The sequence below is a fragment of the Anomaloglossus baeobatrachus genome, chromosome 3 (assembly GCF_048569485.1).
Source record: "Anomaloglossus baeobatrachus isolate aAnoBae1 chromosome 3, aAnoBae1.hap1, whole genome shotgun sequence".
NCBI classification, from domain to species: Eukaryota; Metazoa; Chordata; class Amphibia; order Anura; family Aromobatidae; genus Anomaloglossus; species Anomaloglossus baeobatrachus.
In genome coordinates this window covers 332,863,343-332,876,593 of record NC_134355.1, presented here as the reverse complement: position 1 = coordinate 332,876,593, position 13,251 = coordinate 332,863,343, and positions in this window count along the sequence as shown.

Here is a 13,251-nt window from a genome sequence, read left to right as displayed (position 1 = left end):
AAAGAAACATAAAAAACCACGATTAATGTTTGCAAATGCACACAGGAACAGAGACCTTAATTTTTGGAGACATGTCCTGTGGTCTGATGAAACTAAAATTGAACTGCTTGGCCATAATGATCATAGTTACATTTGGAGGAAAAAGGGAGAAGCTTTGAAGCCTAAGAACACCATCCCAACTGTGAGACACGAGGGTGGCAGCATCATGTTGTGGGATTGTTTTGCTGCAGGAGGAACTGGTGCACTTCACAAAATATATGGCATCATGAGGAAAGAAGATTATATGGCAATACTGAAGCAACATTTCAAGACATCAGCCAGGAACTTAAAGCTTGGGCGGAAATGTGTCTTCCAAATGGACAATGACCTGAAACATACTGCCAAAATGGTTACAAAGTGGCTTAAGGATAACATAGTCAATGTTTTGGAGTGGCCATCACAAAGTCCTGATCTCAATCCTATTGAAAATGTATGGGCAAAGCTGAAAAGGCAGGTGTGAGCAAGGCAATCTACAAACATGGTTCAGTTACACCAGTTCTGTCAGGATGAATGGGCCCAAATTCCTACCGACTATTGTGAGAAGCTTGTGGAAGGATATCCAAAACGTATGAGCCAAGTCATACAGTTTAAGGGCAATGGGACCAAATAGTAATGAAATGGATGAAAACTTTTGACTTTGCAGAAAGTAATAAAATCCCTTAAAACATTCTCTCTCTCATTATTCTGACATTTGGCAAATATAAATAGTTTTGGTTCCTAATTGACCTAAAACAGGAAAGGTTTATTCTGATTTCTTGTCAGATAGTGAGAAAAACATGCAGATGTGTCTTTTATAGATAGCGTATGTAAACTTGTGGTTTCAACTATATTAAAAAATAAAGATAAACTATGTATACAGGGTCTTAAAGGGAGCAGCCAATGTTATTGTATTTAGAAGAAAAATAAACAACTGAAGAAGTGATATACAAAAATATTTTCTACAATGAGTCAGCAAAGTACAAGATCAGGGGTCTCAAACATGCGCCCCTCAGGGTAGTTCGTGCGGCCACTGTCTGCACTTTATGTCAGATGAATGTGTTGCTGAGGCTGCGCTCTCGCGCCGGCAATACAATCATCTCACATAAATTACTGACAGTGACACTGCAGCTGCCGCGTTAGTGAACAGGGGCACGGGCCTGGGGGCCGCACGAAGCAGAGATGAGCGCGGGACAGGTGAGAAGAAAGTTGTGTGTATGTATGTGTGTGTTGGACGTTAACCCCTTAGCGACCTATGACGTGCTGGGTACGTTATGGCTCCCTGGTACTTAAGGACCCATGACGTACCCAGTACGTCATGGCGAAATCGCAGCCCCGGTGGCTACGATCGCTGCAAATACCTTAGATTCGGGGAGGAGGGGACCTCAGAAGGGGTGGTGTCTCCTCCCCGGACCTACGGAGGCTGTGATTGGCTGAGCGGCGTTCGTCAGCCAATCACAGCCACTAATGTTTCATCCATTGAAAATCGCTGAAACATTGAAATCCAGCGAAGATCAGGGCAGCTGTAGCCCTGATCATTGGCTGGAGCTGGGTGACCTGTGTTTCACCCGCCCCCAGCTCTGATTGGAGAGACCGGCCTTGTGACCGATCTCTCCAATCACTGTGGATCTGGGGCCGCAGACCACTCCCCTCAGCTTCACTCCGGCGTCTGTGGAATGTGAGTGGAGCTGCTGACCCATTACTACAGGATGGGGACAAAGTGCGCACATTACTATGAGATGGGGATAAGGCTGGGGACATTACTATAGGATTGGGACATTACATGGATGGGCACAATACTATTGGATGGGGACATTATTACTATAGTATGGGGACATTACTATAGGATGGGGACTAGGATGGGCACATTACTATAGAATGGGGACAAGGCTGGGGACAGTACTATAGGATGGGCACAGTGCTATAGGATGGGGACAAGGTGGGCACATTACTGTAGGATAGGGACATTACTACAAGGGGACAAGGATGAGAAACATTACTATAGAATAGGGATAATGCTGGGGACAAGGATGGGAAACATTATTATAGAATAGGGATAATGCTGGGGACATTACTATGGGGTGGGGACAGTACTATAGGATGGGGACATTGCTACAAGGGGACAAGGATGGGGAACATTACTATAAGATGGGGGACAAGGATGGACACATTAGTATAGATTGGGGACATTACTATAGGATGGGGACAAGGATGAACACATTACTACAAAATGGGGACAAGGATGGGGAACATTAGTTTAGGACGGGGACAACGATGAGCACATTACTGTGGGATGGGGACAAGGATGAGCACATTACTGTGGGATGGGGACTAGGATGGGGTACAATACTACAAGGGGACAATGATGAGCACATTACTTTGGGATGGGGCACAATACTACAAGGGTACAAGGATGGGCACGTTACAACAATATGGGGAACATTACTAAAAGATGTTGGTCAAAATTTCTATATAGTGCTAATTGTAAGACTATTAGTTACAAGAAAGGAATAAAATGTAAAAAAAAAAAAAAAATGTTCATATTTAAACAAAGAATGTGCATGTTTGCTATAATGAACAAGTGAAAATGTTCAAAATCAGTGATCCCAAGGTGTGTAAAAAAAAGAAAAAAAAAAAAAAATATATATATATATATATATATATATATATATATATATATATATATATTATATATGGTACCAATAAAAATGTCACTTTGTCCTGCAAAGAGTGCGGCCCCCCAAATTTTTTTTTTCCTCTGTGCGGCCCATACACCCAGCCGAGTTTGAGACCCCTGTACTAGATCATATACTAGGTAGAAGGTAGCACTTCCATTAACTTAAAAGGCATCTGTCAGCAGGATTTCTTCCCCCCCAACTATTTATATAGAAATGTAACTCCTGTAAAGACAAATCAAGCAATAACTTTATATAGCCAGTCCGTTCCTCCCTTACTAAGAAGTCATTGATTGAATTGATCTACAATTGTGGGTGTAGATTTGAATCCTCTGTCACTCCAGCTCTATTCCCTGCCCAGTGCCACCTCTTTCTGCTTTACTGAAATATTCCCTTTTAAATGTGTTCATTGGGCTCCATTTACCTGGCAGAGGTCAAAATATTGTCAGTTTAGCCTCTGTGGACTTAGAATAAATTGTTTCAGAAAAATAGGCAAGCACAGCAGGGTGCTGACTTCTATGCAGTGGGCCATCAAAAATGTACCATGAAGTACGTTTATTACATGGGGACCCTATTAGTTTAAATTCTGACATATGTCAAAGAAATCTGACGAAAGGCTCTAATGCTATGTGTACAGAGCATTACAAATTTGCCACTGGCTATTAGAGTTACTAGATCAGATGTGCATACAGCAGGCAATAAATTAATTCAATAATCCAACAGTGATAGTAGTGCCATACAGTGATAATATAGGGTTAGGTATCAGTCCTAAGGAACGTATCAGTACTATTATGTACAGTCATGGCTAAAAGTGTTGGCACCCTTGAAATTGTTCCAGAAAATGATTTATTTCTACCAGAAAATTATTCCAATTACAGGTTTTGTTATATATGTTTAATTCCATTGTGCTTATTGGAACAACACAAAAAAAACAGAGATAACAAGGCAAATTAGACACAATTTCACACAAAACTCCAAAAATGGCCTGGACAAAATTATTGAAGAGAGAAGAGTTCTGCCCAGCGCAAGAAGGAGAGATATGCCAGTAAATTTCCAGATGCTTTATTCTGCTTGGTTTCCAGTAAAAACGATCAAATAAACATATGAACAGTTAAGACAATGTCCTCCATGGATAGTGACACAACAGCGACGCGTTTCGGCTACAGGAGTGTAGCCTTTGTCAAGGACAAAATTATTGGCACTCTAAACTGAATATTTGGTTGCAACCCCTTTTTGAGTAAGTAACTATAATTGCTTCCTAACCATCAAACAAGCTTCTTACATCTCTCACCTGAAGTTTTGGACCACTCTTTTGCAGACTGCTTCAGGTCTTTCATATTTGAAGTCACATTCTCCCAACAATGTTGTTTAATGGGATTTAGATCCGGACTCGTTGCTGGCAACTTCAGAACACTCCATCGCTTTGTTTCCATCCATTTCTGGGGGCTTCTTGAAGTATGTTTGGGATCAATGTCTTGCTGGAAGACCCATGACCTATGATGCGAGCCCAGCTTTCTAACATTGGTGCTACATTGTAATCCAATATTCTTTGTTAATTTATAGATTTCATGATGCCTTGCATATAGACAAGGCACACAGTGCCAGAGGCAGCAAAACAACCCCTAAACATCTTTGAACCTCCACCATATTTGGCTGTAGGTACCATGTTCTTTTCTTTGTAAGCCTCATTCTGTTTTTGGTAGACAGTAGAATGATGTGCTTTACCAAAAAGCGCTACCTTGGTCACTGAAGCATTTTGGCTTACTCACGTACATTTTCGCAAATTGCAGTCTAGCTTTTTTATGTCTCTGTATCAGCAGTGGGGTTCTCCTTGGTCTCCTGTCATTCATTTCACTCAAATGTCGATGGATAGTTCACACTGACACTGATGCACCCTGAGCCCGAACGACTGCTTGAATTTTTTGGGCATACACATTACTGGGGCCAGTGGGGGCATACACATACTGGAGACGCTGGGTGGCACACACACATTACTGGGGTCAGTGGGGGTTTACACAATACTGGGGCTAATTAGGGGTATACACAATACTGAGGCAAGTGTGAGGCGCATATACAATACTGGGGACGCTGGGAGGTGAGCACACGCAGGCAGCACTGGGAGACGCTGGGAGGTGAGCACATGCAGGCAGCACTGAGGTACACTGGCGATGTGCCTCTTCTTTATGTGTGGGACAGGAGTGCATCGCGGCTAACTCTGCTCACAGATGAACCCCGGCCTGCAATGCATATGCATGCTTCATTCAGCAGTGAGCACTGGGTGCACATGCTCGGCGGATTAAAAGGGCCATCAAAGTGCAGCTTCACGCTGAGCACTGCAGCTCCTGGTATCTGCATGGGGGCAGCAGAAAAGGTGGTAATCTGCCATCAGGGAGTGGGCCCCCCGACTGTCTAGGGCCCCGGCACTTTCCCAGGTGTGTTGTGTGCTGATGGTGGCCCTGAGTGTCATGGGTTTTAAACGTCTTGATTAAGTTGTACACCGTGCACAAAGAAACATCAAGATCTCTGGAAATGGACCTGTAACATTGAGATTGAGATTGTTGATATTTTTCATCAATTTTGGTTCTCAAATCCATAGTCAGTTTTTTCTCTTTCTGTTCTCCATGTTTAGTGTGCCACACAGACACACAATGCAAAGATTGAATAAACTTCTCTTTTTATCTGGTTTCAGGTGTGATTTTCATATTGGCTTCACCTGTTACTTGATTGAATGGCCATCACATGCTTGAAACAAAGTTGCTTACCCACGATTTTAGAAAGGTGCCAACAATTTTGTCTGGCCCATTTTTGGAGTTTTGTTTGAAACTATGTCCAATTTGCCTTTTTTTTCTCAGTTTTCTCGCATTGTTCCAATACACAAGAAGGAAATAAATAGGTGTATAACAAAACACAGGTAATTTCAATAACTTTCTTGGAGAAATACTTCATTTTTTTGGTACAATTTCAAGGGTTCCAAGTTCACTCTCGGCCATAACTGTATAATGACTCACAATTGACAATCTTTCTGATGGAGTCGCTCACGTTTCCCGTGTTTTCCAGCTGGTTAACACCACCATGACAACTTCTAGGAACCACTTGTCTGTAGAGTTTACATCAAAGACACATTTGATCCATGGAGTATAGTTTAGGCTATGGTGGGATGGGGGCATAGAGGGGGTAAATAAATGGGCTGTTTTTAGTTATATAAAGAATATTGTGAACCTTGATATATTGTATTGTGATGATGCCATAATCTGTTAGACTATTTTATACCTAATAAAATTGATTTGATTTCTCACATTTACAGCCCCATCACCATCTGTTCCCAACCTGCACAAATTTGTGATCTTATTCTCACCTCAATGCCGTGTCGGCTGCTGTGGTATTTGTCCTTGTTAATGTACCTGCTTACATTCAGGATAAATTGTGTAACTGATTGTGGGACCATTTTTTTACTCCTTGTGAAAATGAAAAATTTGCCGGCAGCTAATTTAACATTTTCATGGTAAAAAGGTATTTTTTTTTTTATATCCATGGCCCAATATATAAACTTTTGTGAGGCACACGTGTGTTCAAAATACTCAATACAGCACTAGATAAACTCCTTGATTGGTATACAGTAGTTTACAAAATAGGGTTGATTATCAGGTATAGTGGAACCTTGGATTACGAGCATAATTCACTCCGGGATTGTGCTCTTAAACCAAGTTACTCTTATATCAAAGCGAATTTTCCCATAGGAAATAATTGAAACGCAGACAATTTGTTCCACAACCCAAATATACCGTATTTACTGTATTCATACAAACTTATTACATTAATACAAAATAATGTCCTGTATTCATATAAAATTATTACAGTACACTAATACTAAATACTGTACAGTACAATAAAAAGCATATAAAACAAATTAAAGTGCACGTTAGCTTACAATAGAATTGTTGGTGTACAGGAGGTGCACTATAGAGAGAAAATGATGTATAAATATGACAACCATTATTCTAGTACAGTACACAAAAAAACACCCCAAATCTATTCTCCCCAAAATAAGGGTAGAACTAAGCCTAATGTGGGGTAGGAATACTGCACAGGTAATTACGATACAGTACAAGCAATGTGCTGTACTGGTTAGCAGAAAGAAAGTACAATACTATCCACAAATGCAAATTAATAGACATGCTATATAGTATATACTGTACTGTACAATGGTATACTGTATACAGTACATAAGTACAGAAAGTTATCTACAGAGCGGGTCAGAGCGTGGTGAAGGGATGGAACCTGAAGTGCGCACGGTGAGTATTTGCTCTTCTTGCAAAGCATTGGTCTTAAACCAAGTTACAAATTTTGAAAAAGCTTTGCTTGTCTTGTAAAACCAAGTTACTCTTACGCTGCTTTCACACATCCGGTTTTAGCAGTGCAACGGTTGTGGCGAAAAAAACGCATCCTTTGCATAAGTTTTTACATGCGGCCTGTCCGGTTTTTGCCGGTTGCGGCACGCTACTGAGCATGCGCAGTGCAAAAAAAACGCATGCGGCGGCCGGATGCGTTTTTTTGCCGCATCGCGCCGCATTCGGCGTCCATAGGCATGCATTGGAAAAAGCGCCGCATAGGCTGCATGCGGCGCGATGCGTTTTTTTTTGCCGGACAAAAAAACGTGCCAGGCAATGTTCCATCCGCCCGCCGCATGGGCTAAATATGCTGCATCCGGCAAAAACCGGACCGAACGCAAGGCCATGCAACCGGCGGCAAAAAAAAAACGGTTGCGTTTTTTCTACAAAGAGCCGGATTGTGCCGCACAGCAAAAAACAGATATGTGAAAGCCGCCTTACCTTTCTAACAAAATAAAAGTTCGCTGAAAAGATGACACTGAATACACACAGGAAATGTTAGTAATTAAAGCACCACTCCAGCATTTTTTTATTGCACCCCTGGAGTGGTGCTTTAAATGTAAACCTCCTGACCCATGTCATATGGTGGCCTCACCTTCTATCGCCTCCATGTGTCTGCTGTTTGGAGTGGTTACTTTGCTATTTAGTTGCCTCTGTCTTCAATTACTGCCAGTCTTAGCTTTAGTGTCTGTGTGCCTACTGTTCCTGTTCTCCGTCTGCTGTGCTGACCATGGACTTTGCTTCCGACGATTCATTTGCCTAGTCCCTTTGTTTTGATTCACTACCTTCCTGGATTTTTGACTGTGGACCGTGACTCTTCCCTTTAGCCCTCAGACCTCTTGACTACCCCGCTTCACGACTAGCCTGTCAGTAGTGACTAGCATCACAGAAACTTAGCAACAATTCAATTAGCTAAAACATGTCCAAACAGTTACAGAAATTGTACTGCAAAATTTATCCTCATTTAGTGACACCTTTTTTTCGTCTCTTGTCCGTCTGCATCAGTTCATCTCTTAGGCTATGTGCGCACGTTGCGTCGGAGTACCTGCAGTTTATTCTGCACGTTTTCCTTCCCTTTGTTTTTGACCAAATGGCTTTTGACCATTTTTTAGCGCTAAAAACGCATGCGTTTTTACCGCGTTTTTAGTGCGTTTTTAGCGCTTTTTACCTGCGTTTTCACCTGCGTTTCTGCAGATGCGTTGTGTAGATCAAGACACTGAGAAATAAAGTTGAAATAGACAAAAAGAATTAAAAAAGAGAAAAAAAGTATAAAATTAACTTTTAATAAAAATATATGTGAAATTATCATTTTTAATTAAAAAATAGTGGTTATGCACATTTTATCAGAAAAACAGGTAAAGTTTATAATTTTTTAACATTTAAATTTTCGGTTATTGTGTGTGTGTGTAAAGGAACATTAGAACCCATTAATTTTTGTTAAGAAAAGCATGCGTTTTTGGAGCCAAAAACGCAGTGGAAAAGCAGGTAAAAAGCATGAAAACGCAGGAATTGTGCTTTTGGTTGCGTTTTGCCATTTCTCATTGACTCCAATGTTAAGGAAACGCTGCAGAAATGGCAAAAACAACTGACATGCTGCTTCTTTTTCAGCATGGTTTTTGACCACAAATATGCAAATTAAACGCTGCAGAAAAAAAAGCAAAGTGCAGACAGGATTTCTGCTTTTCCCATAGACTTTGCTGGCAATCAAAAACGCATGTGTTTTAGCGCAAAAACGCTGCTGCTAAAAACGCTGCAGAAACGCGGAAAAAAACGCAATGTGCGAACATAGCCTTACAATTGTCCAACAGTAATATGCAAGCATTGATGGATTCCCTTTGTCTTGATATCTTTTCTCCATAGCTGCAATATCTTGGTTAAATCTCTCATCGTGCTCGTTACTCACTGCTTCGCAGTTTGGTGGAAAAGAGTAGCAAATATAATAAATAAATCTTTAAGGACATGTTACAGCCAAGATCCTGATATGTTTTCAGGAGATTTTCATAGTTCCTAGTTATCTGCTCTTGTGTTTCCCAAAAAAAATAGTTACCACTATTGGGAATGCTATCCATCCAGCCTTTTCCTTGACCTGCAACAAAACGGAGAAACTCCTCATCTTGACGAAGCTTACAAATCTGAGGTCTAATAAAGACTCCTATCTTTGTCTTTGCTTCACTTAACCTTGGAAATGTATCAATGAGATACTTGAATGCTTTTGCATTTACAAAAATTCTTCATTAAGGTCCAGTCACACTAAGCAACTTACCAGCGATCCCAACAACGATAGGGATCGCTGGTAAGTTGCTAGGAGGTTGCTGGTGAGATGTCACACTGCGACGCTCCAGCGATCCCACCAGCAACCTGACCTGGCAGGGATCGCTGGAGCGTCGCTACACGAGTTGCTGGTGAGCTCACGAGCAACCAGTGACCAGCCCCTAGCGCCGCGTGGAAGATGCTGCGCTTGGTAACTAAGGTAAATATCGGGTAACCAACCCGATATTTACCTTGGTTACCAGCGCACGCAGCTACACGTGCAGAGAGCAGGGAACAGCGCACACTGAGCGCTGGCTCCCTGCTCTCCTAGTTACAGCACACCGGGTTGATTACCCGATGTGTGCTGCAGCTACATGTGCAGAGAGCAGGGAGCAGCGCACACCGCTTAGCGCTGGCTCCCTGCTCTCCTAGCTACAGCACACATCGGGTTAATTAACCCGATGTGTCCTGCAGCTACATGTGCACAGAGCAGGAGCCGGCACTGACAGTGAGAGCGGCGGAGGCTGGTAACAAAGGTAAATATCGGGTAACCAAGGACAGGGCTTCTTGGTTACCCGATGTTTACTGTGGTTACCAGCCTCCGCAGAAGCCGGCTCCTGCTGCCTGCACATTTAGTTGTTGCTGTCTCGCTGTCACACACAGCGATCTGTGCTTCACAGCGGGACAGCAACAACTAAAAAATGGCCCAGGACATTCAGCAACAACCAACGACCTCACAGCAGGGGCCAGGTTGTTGCTGGATGTCACACACAGCGACATCACTAGCAACATCGCTGCTATGTCACAAAAGTTGTTCGTTAGCAGCGATGTTGCTAGCGATGTTGCTTAGTGTGACGGGGCCTTTAGACTCAACCTAATCTCTAATGGTGGTAACAAAATCTTATGTTGGTTAACAAGTGCTCGATGCAGGACATTTTTACTCCTTGGCTGAAGTGAATGTCAGAGAGGCCAGTCTTTTTTATTGTAGTGATATTTTCTTTCATGACTATCCCACTCACACAGAAAGCAACAGTACTTTGACTATCCATCCTGGAGGCCGAGTAAGAGGGCAACCACCTTTAAGTCACCACAGGGGGCCACAAATGTTGGTCCTTGTTCATGCACTTCAACAGCTGTTTCATGTTGTCATAGGTTTCTTTCATGTGGACTGCATAACGAACTGAAATTGAAGGTAGCGTATTGCCATTATGCAGTAAGACGGCTTTTAGGCTTGTTTTGGATGAATCGAGGAAGAGCCTCCATTCCTCTGGATTATGACTTCTATTCAGAGCTTCCATTAAACTGCTGATATTGTTTCACACCACAAAATCACCCTCCATGAAGAAGTACTGGACAAGAGCTTTATCACATGGCAGAAAAAAGAAATCCAAACATCCCCATCTAGGAGATTCCATTGCTGTAGCCTCATCGTTCAGTTCACTTTGCGTTATAAGGTGTGGTTCCGTTGAGGCTGCTGACAAAGTCTGGATTGAGAGAGGAAGATGCTTTATGACACGAAAGCATCCTCTTCTTCCTCACTTGACTCGATTGAAATGGTTTCTTTTGCTTTTGGAAGCAGCAGTTCTTCTGTAAGTAGTACTCGGCTTAGTGCAGATGTAATGTTTGGATACTGTAAAATCCACCTCTTCTTCCTTGAAACTCCTTTCCTAATGCAGGCGCCATGCAGAAATAGAAAATGGTAGTGTGGTCAGTTAACTGTCACCAGATCATTTGGACTGTATAAGGCTGGTTTCAGACGTCCGTGTTTTAGGTACGTGTGACATCCGTTTTTAACACAGATGTCACACGTACCCATGTTACCCTATTGTGTACTCTCACACGGCCGTGTTTTCACACAGACCGTGTGGCCCCGCTATTTCACACAGAGACGTACCCGTTTTTTCTCCAGCAGCACAGGTGTCACACAGACCGCACACTGATGTGATCCGTGTGACATCAGTGTGACACGTACCGGAGAAAACACGGGTTTTTAAATAAAAAGATTTTCTATATTTGCCTGTTCCAGTGATGCTGTGTCCGGCTCTGCTGCCTCCCGCTCCTGACCCCCGCTCATTATTTTCATTGATTATTCACCGCAGTGAGCAGCTGGGAGCATGGGCATCGCGGTGACAGCGCAGGAGACAGCATCGCCGAGGACAGCATCGCTGGGGACATCGCTAGTGACAGGTGAGTATCCTGCCAGCAGTGTGTGTTCAGGGACGTCCAGGAGGTCATCGGATTTCCCAATGAACTCTGATGACCTCCTGATGACACCCATGCGACAACTGCGTTACAGCGATTGTCACGACGGTGACTTCCAGGGGTTCATGAGAGTTTATTGGGAACCCTGATGAGTCCCTGGATGTCACTGCACAAACTGCTGTATACTCACCTGTCATCGGTGATGTCCCCGGCGATGTCCTCGGCGGTGCTGTCCTCGGCTGTGCTGTACTCAGGCTGTCCCCGCGATGCTCCGGCTTCCAGATCCTCAGGCAGTGAATAATCAATGAAAATAATGAGCGGGGATCAGGAGCGGGACGCAGCAGAGCCGGAGACAGCATCGCTGGATACAGGTAAATATAGAACATCTTTTCATTACAGAGACACGTGTTTTACCCAGTACGTGTCACACATATGAAAACATGGATGTCACACGTGTGACACACGTATGACCATAACCATGCGTGTGACTGGTACCTGATTAAACACGGACGTCTGAAACCAGCCTTAGGCTCCTTTCACATGTCAGTGATTCTGGTACGTTTGTGTTTTTTTTTTTATACGTACCAGAATCACTGACATACACAGACCCATTATAATCAATGGGTCTGCTCACACATCAGTGATTTTTCACTGAACGTGTCTCCATGCAGCGTGCACCCTTGGCCGTGATTCTGTACGGAGACAAGTCAGTTTTTTTCTGGCATCACTGATGACCCACGGACCACACACTGGTGTGATCCGTGTGTGATCAGTGAAACACGTACCAGAAAATCATGGACATATTAAATATTAAATATTTTCAACTTACCTTGCCTGCGATTCGCTGTGCAGCCTCTGTTCTCAGCAGCTCCTGTTTGGCTCATGAATATTCATGAAAGCAGGAACAGCCGACCCGGAAGTAGGTGCTGAGAGTGGTGGGCGGACGCTGCAGAGCCAGAGACTTCAGCACCATGGACAGCAGGAGCAGGGGCAGGTGAGTAATGTCCATATGCAATCACGGATCACGGAACACGGAGGAACATGTGCGTGTTTTACACGTCAGTGAAGAACATCAGTGTTTTTCACTGACGTGTGAAACGGGCCTTAGGCATAGAATGCCTCTTCCCATGCAACCACTGGGTAAGATGTGGTGCTGTATATGAGTGTGCAGCCCAACTCTTGTCCTAATCTCCTATTCTGCAGCCTTTCATTGTAGGCTTTCCTTATCATGGTAGTCTCGTTTCACCTTTGTGACGCAAAAGTAACTTTTCCGCATATGTAGCAAAAACTATGTAATAAATATTATCTACTTTGTTAATGTAAAAACAAGACATCTGAAAAAAACATATTGAAACATGTTTCTTGTGCTAAGAAATCCTAAAACTGTATACCTTACATAGAGACCATTAATAAAAGTAGGTGATGCAACTGTAATTAGGATTAAAGGCCCCGTCACACTAAGCAACATCGCTAGCAACATCGCTGCTAGCGAACAACTTTTGTGACGTTGCTAGCGATGTTGCTGTGTGTGACATCCAGCAACAACCTGGCCCCTGCTGTGAGGTCGTTGGTTGTTGCTGAATGTCCTGGGCCATTTTTTAGTTGTTGCTGTCCTGCTGTGAAGCACACATCGCTGTGTGTGACAGCGAGAGAGCAACAACTGAATGTGCAGTGAGCAGGAGCCGGCTTCTGCAGAGGCTGGTAACCAATGTAAACATCGG